This window comes from Dermacentor andersoni, chromosome 9 (assembly GCF_023375885.2).
Source record: "Dermacentor andersoni chromosome 9, qqDerAnde1_hic_scaffold, whole genome shotgun sequence".
NCBI lineage: Eukaryota > Metazoa > Arthropoda > Arachnida > Ixodida > Ixodidae > Dermacentor > Dermacentor andersoni.
The window spans coordinates 67,400,143-67,417,095 of NC_092822.1; the positions used below are offsets into that span (position 1 = coordinate 67,400,143).

At 48.5% G+C, this 16,953-nt stretch overlaps 1 protein-coding gene and 1 long non-coding RNA gene across 2 annotated transcripts in view; one reads left to right on the plus strand and one right to left on the minus strand.

Annotated features, from left to right (window-relative positions):
• The window catches only part of LOC126528197 (uncharacterized), a 113,963-nt gene that overhangs the window by 91,565 nt on the left and 5,445 nt on the right, over nt 1-16,953 (plus strand). The gene's annotated exons all lie outside the window — the stretch shown is intronic.
• Nucleotides 10,700-13,095, minus strand: LOC129384068 (uncharacterized). The gene is made up of 3 exons (XR_008611828.2): nt 12,992-13,095; nt 11,822-11,993; nt 10,700-10,890 (listed from the first exon to the last, which is right to left on the minus strand). It is a non-coding gene; the product is annotated as an uncharacterized lncRNA (long non-coding RNA).

The window sequence follows — 16,953 nt, forward strand, 5'->3', positions numbered from 1 at the left end:
CCCTGCCGTTCTGGCAAGCACGTTTTATTTTCATTTAATCTTGGAGCGCCGGGAAAGATCGCAAACATATTCAAGTCAGGCTCGTCACACACGCACAAGCGCAGAAAAGAAATGAAGGCAACAACTCGCCGTAATCGCAAGTTCAAGGTAACGAAAAGATTAATAAAGACGAAAAAAAAAACGACATAGAGATAGAGCGCGAGCATAGCAGCGCGCGTGGCGCCTGAAAAAACATTTGCGCCAACCCCCTTTTACCAGCAGGTACACTTCTACTGCGACACCTTCTCTGCCGTCAACGCATTTGTATTTTTTTTCTCTCTGCTTCTGTAGCTTTCTCTGTTCACGTGCCAGCTTGCGCAAACAGCGACGGGGCGCTCTTTCGCGACGCTTTATGCATGCGGAGCAGTGCTGGAGGGGAAAAACCTGATCTCCGTACGTCGTGTATAGCCAGGGGTATGCGACGGCGATATCACGCGGCTCGCAGTCTCTTCCGCAAAGGAATGCCTCTGGAGTCTGGTATGCGCGTACGGTGCGAAGGCGCGCGAAATCATAGATGAAGGCAGCGTTGCGATCTCGCGCGGGTTAGGAAACGCTAGCTTTCCGCCAGCGTGGAAACATGGACTTTTACAGTGCGCCATAGGCCAGTACTTACATGCGAGAGCTTGACAACTGTAAACTATAAAACCTGGAGAAGAGGGAAAAGAAACGTATAAGTTATGATGATAACCATGACGATCATGAAGTTGAAGATTTTATGGCGCTATGGGTCACGAAGGCCGCTGAGCCTTCGGCTTATCCTTTGAGGCATTTGCGGAAGTACGTCCGCTTTGCTGTTCTGCGGAAGAAGCAATGGGGGTAAAATTATCAGCATAGAGACACGGCAGGTCTACAGGAGGTTATTGGTGTGAGCGCTCACCGACGTAGCACGAGTGCGTCCCCACCAGCCGCGCGGGGAAAAAAAAAAACAATGTGAATAAGTGAGAAAATAATGAGACAAATAATGTCAATGAAAAAAGGGGCGTTACACGTTAACATACCAAAAGATGTTCTGTGCTCGCTATATAGTATACAAATGCTAAATGATGATACGAGCATATCCGGCTGTCATATATATTGTTACGTGGAAGCAAAGTAGGGAAACTATTTACAAGGTAAATTTACAAGGGGTAGCAAGCACTGGCCAACACGGAAGCCAGCCAACAATATCAAGCAAAGCACGTCGTCGTCCTCAGATCAGCCAGAGGCCACTTATGGGTACGTCCCACTTAATCCAAACGTCGACTTCATTTGCTTAACGTAGCACATAGGATGATCCCCGGCGACAGAAGCGCCGGCCCGGCGCCACTAGGGACCTACAGCAGAGGAAGAGTGGTAACGCTTGAGTCTCAAAACGTGGACGACGTCGCTGGACAACGGAACAGAAGATGAAGTTGGACTGGTGAACGCAATCTTATACGTCACTTCAGTCACTGTTCGAAGGACGCGGTATTGGCCCGTGTAGCGAGGAAGGAGCTTTTCAGAAAGGCCCACGCGTCGGGACGGGGTCCACAGTAGCCCGAAGCACCTGGAGAAAAACAGTCGTGGTGTCTCTGGTCGTAAACATGCTCCTGATTGTCTTAGAAACAGCAAATCTGCTATGGCTTATCTGCCGCGCGTAATCAGCCCGTGCAATGGTATCGCGTGCGTTTTCTCTAGTCAAAGTTGCAGGGGAAGGAATAATTGCGTCCAACAGTAAAATTGGTTCCCGTCCGAACAAAAGGCAAAAGGGAGAGGATCCTGCAGTGTCGCGGTGAGAGGAATGCGAACGTCACGTATGGCAGTGCAAGGTCCGAATCACGGTGGTCAGCCGACATGTACTTTAAAAGCATGTCTGATAAGGTCCGATTCAAGCGCTCGGTGAGACCGCTCGTCTGGGTATGGTAGGGCCTGGTGATCTTGTACCACGTGGAGCTGTAGCGCAAGATATTTTCGATGACCTTAGACAATAAGAACGTGCGACCTCGGGCACTCAGCAGTTGACGTGGGGCACCGTGTACTAAGACTACGTAATGGCGGAGAAAGTCTGCCATGTCTGTAGACAGCTAGTTGCCAGTGCTCGTGTCATTGCGCAGCGCGTCGCGTATAGTCGGTAGCGACGGCAACCCATTGGTTTCCTGAGGCAGATGTAGGAAAGGATCCGAAAAGGTCCAAACCAACATAGAAGGAAGGCTTAGGTGGGACGTCGGTGTAATGAAGGTACCCAGCTGAAAGCCTTGACGGTTTCTTACGGCGTTGACAGAGCTCGCAGGCGCTAACGTAACGTAGCAATGAACGGGATAGACTAGGACAACAGAAGCGACGGTGCATGCGTTCATGTGTGCGAGTAAAGCCAGCGTGGCCAGCGGGTTTGGCATCATGAAGCTCACAAAGAACCGCGGAGCGTTGGTGCGATGGTAAAACTAGGAGAACATCAGGACCGTATGGGTACACGCTACACCGATATAAAGTACCATCCTTCTGGATGAACTTGCACACAGAGGCGTCGCTGGGAGCAGACTCCAAGCACTCGATTATTTCTCTTAAGTTGGCATACTGACGCTGTTCGTCGGCAATGTTAAAGGGAAACTAAAGTAAAGCAATAAATCAGCTTAAATTAATAAAGTATTATTTGAGAACCCTGTGACGCCGGCACGTCGGTGTGACGTCAGGGATTCCAAAGTATGTTTTCGCATTTGGGCCGCATTGCTGAGTAAGGGTTCCCGAAAGTTGCTATATTTAACATTTGGTTCCTTTAGAGAACAATGTTGTCCATCTGTAGCGCTGTATAAGTAAGTAGGCCCTAAAGGATTCCCTCAAAATTCATGACGTCATAGCGACCAGGTGCGGAAACTTCAAGGAGGCGTCGCCACCCGTCTTTCGTTCTTGCGCTTTTTCTTGCCTGCCAAGTGTCTTATTGTGGTAAGAGTGGTGTCTTTAGTGTCGTAGAAAGGTAATTTATTGATGCAGAGGGAATCATTTTTCTCTTTACTGTCCCTTTAAGCAACTGGCCCACGGAAAAGACGCAACCGAGGGATTCAGTGCGCGGAGAGTCACAGTCGGCCACAGGCTAGTGGATGCGCATCTTTGTGCGGGTCTTGGATATGATCGTGTAGGTGAACTCTTGTAGGCGCAACGCCCATTGTGCGATTCTGCCTGTAGGGTCTTTCAAGAGGCGAGCCAACATAGGGCTTGGTGGTCAGCAACTACTGTGAACGGTCGCCGGAATAGATAAGGGCGAAATTTTGCAACTGGCCATACAAGAGCGAGGCATTCACGTTCTGTAATTAAGTAATTGCGCGCCGATGTGGACAGCAGCCTGCTGGCATAAGCGATGACGCAGTTCGCTCCACGTGGGCGTTGCGCCACAAACAGCGCCTATTCCATAACCACTCGCGTCAGTTTGGATTTCATTTCGGGCTGATGCGTCGAAGTGGGCGAAAATGGGAGGCGTTGTGAGTAGAGTGGTCAACTCAGAGAAAGCCGCGGCTTGTGTAGGACCACAGGTAAAAGAGACGTGTTGTTTAAGAACATCGGTGAGCGGTTTCGCCACTGCGAAATTCTTCCCAAACCAGCGAAAATAGGACCCGAGCCTCACAAAGCTGCGAACTCCTTTGGCGGACATGGGGCACAAGGAAGTCTTTCACGGCTCGAGTTTTCTCCGGGTCTCGTCGCACGCTGGCAGCGCATGCAATACCGTCAAGGAATAGTAATGCGGCGACAGCCAAAACGGCACTTCGATCAATTCAGCTGAAGTCGGGCACGCCGGAACGCGTCAAGAGCCGCTAAGAGGCGTTCAAGGTGTGTAGCACACGTAGGCGCCAACACGATCGCATCGTCTAAATACCACAAGTATGTATACCGCTTGAACCCACGAAGCAGAGAGTCTATCATTCGTTCGAATGTGACTGGGGCATTACACAGACCGAAAGGCATGACCTTGAACTGATCAAGCCCATCAGGAGTTACGAAAGCCATTTTTTCTCTGTCTATTGGGTCCACAACAATCTGTCAATATCCAAATCGAAGGTCGATAGTAGTGAAGCGGCACTACAGATACCATGGATGACATCACCGATTCGCGGTAAAGGGTAAGCGTCTTCGTGATGATGTTGAGGTGGCGCAGTCCACACAAAAGCGATCCATCCTTATCTTTAACTAAAACAGCAGGGGAAGCCAGGGACTGGATGATGGCTCGATAACGTCCTTCGCAAGCATCTTGTTGACTTCCTGCGGGATGTCGCTTCGCTCAGACGCATACACTCGATATGGTCACCACTATGGCATCGATATGGCATTGCCGATGTTCATGTGATGCACGGCAACGGACGTCTGGCCCAAAGGCCGATTACCGAAGTCGCAAACATCTCGGTATGACTCGAGAATACACCTGAGGGCTTCAGTGTGCTCAGGTGGATGGTCATTGGCGATCATGCCGCGAATGTTGCGGCTGACACAAGTTGTCGAAGTGAGAGTGCCCTTCTGAAGACATGCAGCATCCAGTGCCAAAGCTTCAAGCTGAAAGTCTAGCAAGGGGCAAAGGTGAGCTACGGAAACCTCTACGGAAGTGCTTGCTTGATGAAGTAAAAATTCACAAGTGGACGGCAGGTCCTGTTAGCCATATAGCCTAGGACCATGTAGGATGCAGTGATAGCGTGAGTGAGCAAGACATCCATAAGAGGCATCACGTAGTAGTCGCCATCTGGAGCAGCTGGCGAACATGACAATTCGAAATACATCGCGGTTTTACTTCGCTGCCCTGCCTTCGATGTGGAGCGCACGGACTTGTGTACAGTCTATCGGCGACTGGGAGTGACTTACGATACGGCGACCGCGCTGCTATTCCCTGCAGCCCACTCGTCCATCGTGAAGCACGCTCTTTCGGCACTGCTAGACTACTGTAATGCGACGCACTTGAGAGCGCGGCTCTGAGCCCCGCACTCACATTTTTTTTCCCCTTGCCACGTTCGACCTGTCTTTCTCTCCTTCATCTTTTTCTTCCCATTCCCCCTTCCCCGTGCAGTGCTGTTGAGGTGTCCTCCTGTGAGGGACAGTTACGACGCTGCACTCATCTCTTCCGTTTCCTTTCCTAAAATCACTTCACACACACACACACAGAAGGTAGGCGAACAAAATCTCTGCAATGCAAGCGAAACGGAGGAGGTTGGTCACTGAGTTCACAGAGGCGAGGCAGTTCAAGGCGGACACCGGCGGAGAAATCAATAAGAGCGGAATTGGCTGAAAGATAATCAAGTCCAAGTAACAGGTGGTGAGGGCACCACTCAAGGACCGTAAAAAGAATAACCACTTGGTGACCAGCAACGGTAACCCAAGCTATGCACATCCCAAAAACAGCGACCGTCGCACACGTGCAACTGGGGTCGTGGGAAGTGTAAAGGTCTTCGTAAGACGACGAAAACTTGCACTCATGACAGTGCACCCAACCCCAGCATGGACCAAAGCTCCGAGAGGGTCGCTGTCAACGTGGACTTGAAGAGTGTTCCTGTAGGCACTTAAGGGCAACAGATGATTTTGGGTCAAAGTCGACAGTGCAGCTTCCCCTCCAGAGGCTGCGCAGTCTATTTTTCTGGCGAAAAGCGATTGTTAAACGACGGCGAAGGAGAGCGGCGGCGAGTCGGTGAACGATATGGACGGCGATGCGGCGGAGGCGACTGCGCCGGAAAGGCACGACACGAAATTCATATCGGCCATCTGGCGTTACAAGGGCCGCTTTAGGTTGGTTGTCTGGTGTCATGGGAACTTGTTAATACGCAGCGTAAGTCGATAGTGGACAACTCCGCGCCTTGGAGGCAGTCAATGCCATTGTCAATTGTCGGTAGAAGGTAAGCATCTAAATTATTATAAATTATGGGGTTTTACATGCCAAAACAACGATCTGATAATGAGTCGCGCCGTAGTGCGGGCTCTGGAAATTTGGACCACTTGGGGTTCTTTAACGTGCACCTAAATCTAAGTACATGGGTCTTTTCGCATTTCGCCCCCATCGAAATGCGGCCGCCATGGCCGGGATTCGATCCCGCGGCGTCGTCCTTAGCAGCACAACACCACAGTCACGGTAAGCATCTTTACGAGTTATCTTGTTAAGATGACGGTGATCGACAGAGAATCGAATCGATCCATCCTTCAAGAACGATTGGATATGCCAAAGGGCTATCCGAAGGCTGGATGCCGCAGCTCTTGAGCATGTTAGCTACTTGGTCGTCGATAAAACGGGGCTCTGTTGCGTATACACGATATGGTCATTGTCATCATGGCGCACCGGTACCCGTGTCGATGCGATGACGAACAGTTGACGTGTGGCCTAAGGGAACATTCTGGCAGTCGAAAGAAGAATTGAACTCGTTGAGAAGTGACAGAAGGTGGGCGCGTCGAGAAAAAGTCAACGTGTCGGTGATAGAGCTATTTAGAACACCGGGCGAAGTCGGCTCTTGAGCGGGGTTGCAGGCCACTCTGGCTACCTCATGAGTGATGATGGAACCAGTTGGCATATCAACGATGGCAGCAGGGTCGACGCACTGGACGCGGCCAGCGCCCTCCCCACGAAGCAAAGTGAGTGGTCATGACAATTGGTTGGAGAAGAGCAGTCTGCTGACGCCGACGTAAACTTGTAGAAGAGAGAATGGTAGCGGCGAGCATTTGCGACGAACGAAAATGGCAGATGGCGTAAAAAGGGCGCTTGGATCAGCAACAATGTTGCATGACACCGTGGCAAGGGTAGAGGAGGGCGTTGGAATTTTAAAGTTTTCTGCAATAATTACTTTATCTTCAGCTGCACGAGCGTAAAGAAGCGGAGCGTTGCAAAGCATGTGAAATTCCACTTCTGTACGATAAGGGTCGATGACGACCTTATTAGCGGAAAGAAAGTCACAGGTCAAAATGAGATCATGGGAACGAGAATACAACACCAACAATTCGACGACGCAGAGCAGGCCGTTAATCACAACGCGAGCACTGCACATGACCACAGGCGTGATGCGGTCTGCGCTGGCAGTATGAAGGGATACCTTTAGCGTTGTAACTTTTCCGAGCAAAAGGCAAAGCTTGGCACTAATAACTGAAACCACGGCACCGGTGTCGACGAGGGCGAATGTAGCAACGGTGTCCACATAAACGTCAATAACATTAGTCGGAGAAGGGAGAGATTGGTCTTTTCGTGGGTGACGCAGTACCTGCCTCTCTAACTGTGGTGATTAGTTTTCCTGTTCTCGTGTAGAGAGACGACGACGCATCGTCGAAAACGAGCCGCGTCGAGGCGATGGCCAACGGCGGTAAACAGCAGGGCGGCGGTCGGAGTATGAAGACATCTGGCCGGTGTTAAGAGATGCACAAGACGACAGTCACGGTGAAGCATATGGGTCAAGATGCTGCGCAGCGACGGCAATATTGTGCGACAGGTGGGCGTCGCGTGACAAGACGCTGTTGGCGGAGCTCGTCGAAACCCTGGCAAAGCTCAGTGACTTGACAAACAGTGCCACGGTTTTTTGACCGCAACATATGAAAGGCATCGTCGGAAATTCCCTTCATGATATGATACACCTTGTCCTCCTCCGCCATTGTTGGGTTGACACGCCAGCAGAGGTCGATGACGTCCTCTATTGGCCTCGAGCTCCACCACTGGAAAAGCTGGCGCCACCGTCGGCGTGACGTGCTATTAGGGATCACGTGGACATAGCGGCCGCGTCGGCTGCTTCGAGAGCGCCGAAGCGAGCTGAAAACAAGAGTTTAAATTCCCTCGTACGCTGCAGTCCTCATTTAGTGGCGAGATTTTCCCGCTTCGAGTTTCTTCTTTACAACGCTTGAAAGCACTAGAATAGGTAGTGGCTGCCTTTGAAGGCGCGCAACATGGTAGGCTACTGCTCGGTGCCGCAGTGCCGCACGTATATACGCAACGGAGCCCGGTGTCAGCCTTATTCACACGTAGCCGCAGGACAAGAAGCTGCGTGAAGCTTGGCTCGCGAAACATAAAACCGGCAAACAGTCATCGGCTACAACTCGGGTATGCAGCAAGCACAGACGCGAGGAAGATTTCTGCTACGGCGCCGGGTCTGCGATGTTCGGAAAACGCGCGCTGAGACGCTCGCCCGAGTCCGCTGCCCGACTAATGTCATGACGGTTTGGTCTATGAACTTGTCGATGCTATAGATACTGGCAAGTTCACTGGAATGGAAAGAGAGCGCTAAGACGCACATTAAAAAAGGCATGGCATATGGTCATGTTTGTACGTGTTATGAATTAATGCACTGGATTACAAAAAAAGAAGCAGCGGGAATCGCACGCTGAGAACACCGATAAACATACAGTGCGACGCAACTCGAGAAATAATATGGAAACGTCCAAGAATTTAGAAGAAAAAGAAAGATTGAATCGTCGCGACGGCACATCACAGTCCCTGTAGGCGTCGAAGTCTCTACAATGGAATTATTTTGAACAGCTCTGATAGCGCCCACGCAACAATGGTTGCTTGTATACTGTCAAATGCTCATATTCTGCGGCCTAAAGCTCATGGCACGGTGCGAAAACAGCGAAAGCAAAACATTGTGCGTGGACATGCATGCAGACGCGCAGTCGGTCGCTGCGAACCCGTGCGATCGCTGCATTGAGGCTTCATTCTGTTATGCCCCATTTGGTTATACAGACAGCCCACTATAGTTTACTCTCAGCGTTTGCCTACCTTTCACGCAAGAAGCCGGTTCGGGAGACTCCATCGCGGCGACCGCGCACAGTGGCGTGCACTGTACGTATTCGGTAAAGAAATGGCGTCTGTAAACGATTCTGTGCTTCCAGTTTGACCAAGATTATTATTTAGACAGTAGAAAACTTCTCTCGTTTCGAAAGTACTTACAAAAATGTCCGGGAGAGCTCGCGCGTTGTGTTTTCAGTGAGCGCTGACAGCCAAACCTATGAGGAACGTGTCACGTGATCCCTCATACTACGCCAGCAAGGCGCTTCCGAAAGATGGCGACTCCGTAACTCCTCGCCGCCAATATAGCTGGTGAACGTTTCACCAGTTTGCTGGTATCAGCGCCGTAGGCGTTGTTCAGCACGAAGCTTGCGCACGCCTGGGCGGCCGAAAACTTCTGCGATGCTGGTTTTGAAGCTAGCCCACGTGCGGAGATCGGCTTTGTGCTTTTCAAACCACAGCTGGCGACCCCTATAAATAGAAGATCGCGTTGTTCAGCTTCAATGGATCGTCCCATTTATTGACGTTGCTCGCTCTTTCATACTATCCCAGCCAGTTTTCAACGTCTTTCTCAAAGGTGCCGCTGAAGATGTCAGGATCTCGCTGACGCTGGGCGCCAGCACATACGATGGCTGGCTAAACCGGGGCGGACGTCTGGCTGGCATCGTCAGGCATGACGGATGGCGGAGTCCGGCTGCGTAATTCCAGGGTGGTCTAAAAACGCAGCAACCTCTATGAAAATCTAAATCAAGCAAGGAACCGGACACGAGAGCTGCGGGCAGTGTCGGCAGCATTTCAGTCAGAGCAGCCCAGTTAATTTCAAGGTCGCTCCTCCCCGGAGAACTGGCAATGTGGATGCAGCGCCGAGCATTCCCCTCCTCCCCCCACTTCACTACAACATATACATATATAATTTCAAACAGAATGCTCTGTAGGTCCGGTATGCACGAAATTTAGAAAGCTGGAGTACACATAGAAAAAAGGCGCGTTTACTTGCTTATGTTTCGGCTACGATGAGCGAAGACGAAAGCCATACCATTTTGACGAAGGCTGAGCCACGGCCGCAACGTAAGCAAGTAAACATGAATTTCTCATACGTGTGTTCTTTCTTTACTGCTGTATTGAGCACCATTCTGCTGTAGTAACAACAGCGGCGGTTTAAGCATGAAGGTGTTTGGAAAAGATAGTTTAAGCGGTGAAGCTTAACTTCCCTGCTTTAGCAGTAAGGCCTGCGTTTAACAGAGAGGCCTGCTATATTCAAGGCCCTAATAATCCTGTGAAATAACAGATAAAGGCACACGGTGCCTAGGTTTTTTGTACGCCAAAAATTATCTGCTTAACGCCACAAATACGTATATTCGGAATGTCATCCTAGGTAATGTAACAGCAGAAAGGACATTCCATTACGCTTTACCGTAACTCAGATAGATTGCAATTTCAACACGAACTGGCATATTGCGCTTAAGAACTCAATGAAAGATAATGTAGTCTTGGGATAGTCAAGAAATTCTTAAAACAAGAAAAGGCTGAAATACCAGAAAGAAAGGGCGCAAGAAAGCACCGATTCCAGAAGTTCTCGACCCATGGCTGAGCGCAGCAATCCAAATTATACAGGCAACAACTGCCAGCTAGAACTCTCTTATTACTCGAGGTGTTTAGAGGTTACGAGAGGATGAGCTTTACGCTGGCTGCCAACAAACAGCTGTCAAAAGTGCTTGTGCTGGTTCTACGCTGTACACAAATTACGGAAAGGAAATGAATTATTGCAAGTATGGAAAGGGTTTAATGACAGGCCACCGATACGCCTTACAAGTGCGTGGAAGCTGTCAGACGAGAAAAAATATCCCGCAGCACAACCCTCTCCTTTCTAGGTGCACCGCCTGAGGTCCTGACTGCTTTTGTATTTGCCAAAAAGAAGTGTAATTTAGCGTGCGACCGGTGTTTTCCTTTAAAAATACGATAACTGGAGCAGGAGTCTGTTCAGTCTGGTTAGAACTGTTTTAATTCCAAACCAAGATCCAAGATTGACGAAGAGTCGATGTTAAAACAGCGGGCTTCATTGGAGTTCGCAGGACAGCAGAAGTGACTTAGTGCGGCTTGGTGGTGATCACGATAAATGCCCATAGCAGTGAAGGAGTGTGTTAAGAAGTCTCAGTTGCTTTCGAGGAAGTCGCCTGCAACATTTGAAAACAGCAACACAGCACTGGTCAAGGCAAGGTATGAAAAGTCTCCTCTACAGTACGTCTCCGAAGACTTGCGCCTTCTACTATTCGGAATGTCATACATGGTATACATAGATGCCTCGATAGATGGCTTAGATCAAGCTTGATACTATTTTCAGTGCCTGTTCTCTTCGGTCCTTTCGCTGGGATACCATGTTATTTATCATTATCACGTCTTCTTTAAGTACGAAAGCAAACTTTGGTTCACAACACCGTAAACCAGCATGTGGTGCGTAACATACATGGATTCGGGGTAGTTAGTCATTGACTATTTCGGTCACCGCGAAGATTCTTCGAACTCCGTGTTTACTCTGCTACTTCATTTTCTCAATACAATAAAGCCTTGCGTAAGAAAGAACCACACGAAGCCACAACTCATGTTAAGGCGCTAAGTATAGAACGTAGTATACAACATTTATACGTGCTATCCTATATTAAACACGTCTGATGAAGTACAAATGTGCACTCCTGCGTTTCAAAGTGTTATTTCGAATATGGTCAGTTACAAGAAGGCTTCAAGCTCAAATATGAAGTACGACCTAAAATTACTGCAATGCTTTGTGCATATAGAATCATGCAGCGATACATGCTTACACTGAGTTGTTGAAAGCTTCTAACGGTGGTCTTTCATTCGAATAAATTTCACTTCTAGTCACTCACGAACGCCCCATGCAACCTTCATCTGTTACCTGTTACCGGAAGCCATTGTCGCAACTATGACGAAGGATAGCACTGCTGACCTCGACTACTAGAAGATACCTACGATTCCCTTATACTACCATTTTCTACCGCTATTCCAGGCTGCTCTGGCGCTTGAGTTTAATATGCCCTAATTCGTCTCCTGGATGGAATGGTTTGATAATGAGGTCCGACATTCGCTCACCGCGAGCTGTCGCTACCCTCGCTTCGATGCTGGCTCAGCGCCCGTAGTAGTAGGCGTGCGGGTAGTAGGCGCCGTAGTAGCCATAGTGGTACGGGTAGGCGTACGGGAGAAGGTACTGCGGCGCTGCAGTAGTGTAGGAGACGGCGAAGAGGGCCAGTACGGCGAGGAGGATCTGCAAGGAGAATGAGAGAGGGTTTGCCGAATCACCGAGTCGCATTACGCCGCATTAGGGCAAGCGGTATTCCACCAATGGCATTCTTTCAAAACCTTTCCGTTAACGAAAGTCGTATTACAGGCACCACTTAGCGCCGGAGTCACATGCGGGCGCGCAACAACGCCGTGCTAAAGCGCACTGTTGATTGGATTGTAGAGCGAGAATATCGTCATACTCCTGCGAAAACACGACAATACGCGGTCGTTTTGGCTACAGGAGGCCATCGACGTGCAATGACCTCGGCTTTCCTCCGAACCTAAGACATGGTGTGTGGCTTGAGAAGTACTAAGCTCTTCTGTCTTAGTTTTGGTGCTTAGTGGTGCTTAGTGGTGCTTAGTGGTGCTTAGTGGTGCTTAGTGATCGAGCAAGAACATTAGGAATCGCTTGAACAATTTTGTCGCAATACCGACCCCGCTTAGAGAATTTCCGAGTGCTCCTGACCGCCCACTGAAAAGGAGTTTAGTCATGTTTACGACCAGTGTAACAATAAGCATAACTTCTTGCTAAACAGCGAGAACGCTTTCGATTTATCCTGAGCAATCATTTCGCATGTACTGAGTTAATGTGATGTTCCATAGTATGGCAAGCAATGGGCTGCATAACTGGTACATAGCTGTCGGCGGGCTGCAATGGAACACGTTCAGCACATAGTGCACCTTTCTGACGTCAAAATACTTTAGTGCATGCCACATCTCTCGGAACGCGGCAGCTGCTGCCTGGGAATCAAAACCACGACATCGAGCCAGCAGCACAGAGCGCCATAGTCCATTGCCACAGGTCGCCTGGACGAGTAGGACTCGAATTTAGCACATTATTACCAATAGGCAGGACCAACGGAGCTCGGGTCTAGAGCGGTTCTATGACAATAGAGTTACGGGGTCGAAACTTTGGCGCTTTCAAAAAGTGAAGCTAACACCAGCAAGGACAAGGCCGAGGAAGTGTTTCCGAATACTGACCAGGAGCTTGATCATGATTGCTGGGTCGCTGAGGCTCCGACTGCTGCTGCTGCTGCTGCTGCTGAGCGCAAGGATCGGTGTGTGTGTGCCTGGTCTTCGGCACAGACGCCGTTATATACGTGTACCCGTCAAGGCAAAGTCCCCTCCTCGTTCGCGCTCCACACTGGGCCGGCCCTAGAATCGCGCTTGTGCAAGAGCCTCACTCGTACGCTCAGCGCTTGCACGTGACACGAAAAAGAAACCGCAAGGACGCAGAAAATAGGATTCGCTTGCGAGCGGACTTGGCTAGCCTGGCTTTCCCGCATAAGTGGCGAACGTGTCGCTAGCACTAGAAGCGGAGAAAAATGCAAATACACCGCACTCACGCTGACACAAGTCTCCGAACCTCCCCCGCATCCATGCATCCAGCCTCTTACGCCTTTCGCCTTTGAAATTCGGGTGCAAAACGGCGAATCGCGGATCTTGTAATGCGAGGGATGACAAGCTGCTAATTCAAAAAGTGTTTTGCTTCAGCCCATTGACCTATATGCTACAAAGACCTTGAGGAGGAAAGGTAGCGCTAGCTCTGGGAATAAGGTGGACTAAAGAAAGGTTTGAGAAAGATACAGCTGCTGACATCTTGGTTTACCTTCAAACTCAAGTCTCAAGTCACGTGCCCAGCCACGCAACAAGCACGCGACTTCTGCGGGTCACAGTGTGACTTCTAGAACTAGAAAAGGGTGTAATAATCAAGAATTTCAAGAAAAGAATTGTGGAAGGAACTGTCGAAGATGATTGTCACAGTCAGCGATAGCTTACATCTCATGCCGTCCTTGAACCACGAGACCTACTTAAGGTTGAATACCCCTTAATTCTGTTACCTTTGAACATCTTCAGAAAATCCAGTATGGGTAATTAGCCAAAATTGGTCGCATACGCGGTGCAGAAGTTGTCTGTTCGGGTCTAAGTGACCCAATGAATCCAGTTGTCTACTAGGCCAGGCAGCACCCAGCCGCAAGTTGTCTGTTCTAGGGACAAATACCAGGTGATACGTGTTATCTGCTCGGCAACACAGCAGCCAGGACACACCTAGCGTCTCAAGTTGACTTTGTTTTTATGGTGCGAGATCAGCCGACGTCTGTCCACAATGGGTGAATTAAGTAAAGAAAGCTACCGCTTTAAAATTAGGGAGGGGGGAGTGGAGGGGTAATAGTCCCGAACCTGTAAAGTGATGGACGCCGAAGTTATTTTGAATACACGGGGTTCGTCATGGTGCACCCAATTCACGGTACACGAACGTTTTAGTACTCCACCTCTATTAAAACGCCGTCTCCACAGCCAGGAATCAAACCCGCGGCCTTGTTCTTATCAGAAGAACACTACAGCCACTGAGCGACCGTGCGGGCTGATTAAGACTTAAGTAGCATAGACTGAGAGGAAGGACAATCAGACAGGGCACTTGCGCTGCGTGCAAGAGCGCCGTATAGCCATATCGTTGCAATGGAATCCTCATATTTTTGTAACCGTATTTGCTGGAGATTCCTTTTTGAAACATATGAGAGATTCTCTGAATGTTACTATTGAATCGATCGCTTCGCGGAGACAGCACATGAGATTTCTTGACCTTCCTAAAAAATTATAACAGCCGCGGCATTTTTCTAATTGTTAACACAATGGCTCATTTCAGGTTTGGCAACTTTTTTGTTTTTGCAGTCTGATAGTTTGCTGGAAATTTTATTATCTTGATATGCACCGATACTCTATATGTTGACGATGTCTACGCTCTCAGGGGCAGATTTCGGCAGAAAATGTGCATCGGTTGTTTCAGGCGAAACGTTCCCGTGAACCCAACCTTGTTTTTTGGTCGTCATCACCATCTTCTTCAGCCTTTTCAAGTGCAAGTATAAGGTTTTTTCACTCACCCTGTGTTGGCCCGCCTAAGCGTCATTCGAGACCATTCTATGCCAAAAAAATTTCATTATCTTATCAAAATCGAGTTTGATGAAGTGACGGAACAGGTGATCCGTGTTATCTGCTCGGCAATACAGCAGCCAGGACACACCTAGTGTCTCATGTTGACTCTCCTCGCGGTTTTTATGGTGCGCGATCAGTCAATGTTTGTGCACAATGAGTATATATATATACGAGAGAAGAAGGGAAACTGAACGACGTGATTTGTTGTTAAACATGACCGTATTGTTACGCGAATGATGTATTGAAGACTGAAAACTCAATACACGGAAGGCGCAATATCCATGTAACACTATAACACCAAAAGACAATGAAACCAAAGAAATCATCAGGGAAATTAGCTGCAGTTGCGATTCAAATGTAGAAAATAATGAAGAAAAGGGAAATTAAAGTGGACGAAAAGATAGATTGCCGTGGGTGGCATCCGAACCCAGAACCTCCGCATAGCGCACGCGTTGCAAGTTATCTGCAGAAAGTTGTCGTTTCGTGCACTTTCATTTCTGTTTACTTTCTGCATTTCCATTTCAACCGCAGCTAATTTCTGCGATGCTTTCCTTGTTTCGTTATCTGTTGGCTTTATATGATCATCTCCGATATTCAAGATCCTAACTATACTGCGAAATAACAGAGCAAAACAAATCATGCCTGGGTTGTTCGCACGCCGAAAACTCTATGTAGCGCCGCAAATGCGTATGTATATCGTAACGTGCGCCAGCCTAGGTAATGAAACGGCAGCGTTTCCCGATAAAGATTACCGTTGCATAAGCTGCAGTGGCCGGGAAGCGGCAACTGTAGCATACGGAGCAGGGAGTGACGTCACTACACTTTCTTATGTGAAAGAAGAACCCGCCTAGAAATTGATTTTATTTGTGTTGTGATGGCGCTACGGGAAGGCCACCCATAGTTAGGACTCCCGAAGAGAACCGTGAACGCGATCAGCGGCGACAATTATCAATATCACTTCAAAGAAATATGCTCTTGGTACACAGTGCATTTAATTGTTTTGCTGTCAATAATTTCATGTAGTGCATTGCTGAATCGTTCAAGGCTACGTCACATTGGTCTATCGAATCAGACGATACCACAGCTTCGTTTGTCAACCACCGTCACAGCGTGGATTCAATGCCACTGGTTTTTTTTAGCCACATACCTGCTCTTCTAAATTCACGCGTTACGTGACGCCATCGGGCAAAAATGGATCGCCGACCATATGGCTCTGAGTGGCGCTGGCTAACGCTCCAAGGGCTGCATTTAGTAAACATAAATACCCAAGTTAGTGGACGGATTGACAGCCGTCACTGTAGCACGAGTGGTAGTGCAACGCACGCGTAATGCAGAGGTAGAGAGTTCGGCTCCCACCGGCAGCAAGTTGTCGCATTGTCCACTTTCATTTTCCTTGTCTTCATTATTGTATACTCTTCAGTTTGAGCCACATCTAATTTCCAGGTGCTTTATGCTTTACATATTTCTTCATTCTTAGTTTCCCTTATATGGTCACGATTAAAATAAATGAATATATATATATATATATATATATATATATATATATATATATATATATATATATATATATATATATATATATATTTGCTCTTTGCCCCACTTTGACGCTCCTAATTCCAAGGGATAAAAATTTAATGGGGCGTCCTTTAAAATGTATACGTAATAAAAGAGAACCTTTAACGAATACTATGAAGAAAAAAACTGCGCCAGTAAGGAACCACTATAGTAATACTTTCGTATAAAAATGAATTAAAAGTGTATGCGTCGTCGAGGATCTCTAAAGTCTATAATCGCTCGACGAACGAAAACGGTCTGCATGTTAGAAATACGAAAACACTGGAAACGCGTATTCTCAAATATGCAGTATGCAGTACCTCGCCCTCTTTTGTCCTGTCCCCTTTTATATGAGAGCAGCATTCCGGGCAAGTTGGTAATCCATTACTTAAATGATATTGCGCTTGGTGTGTCGTCTTCTCTCACATCCGTGTCGTTTTTTGTCGCGCAATATC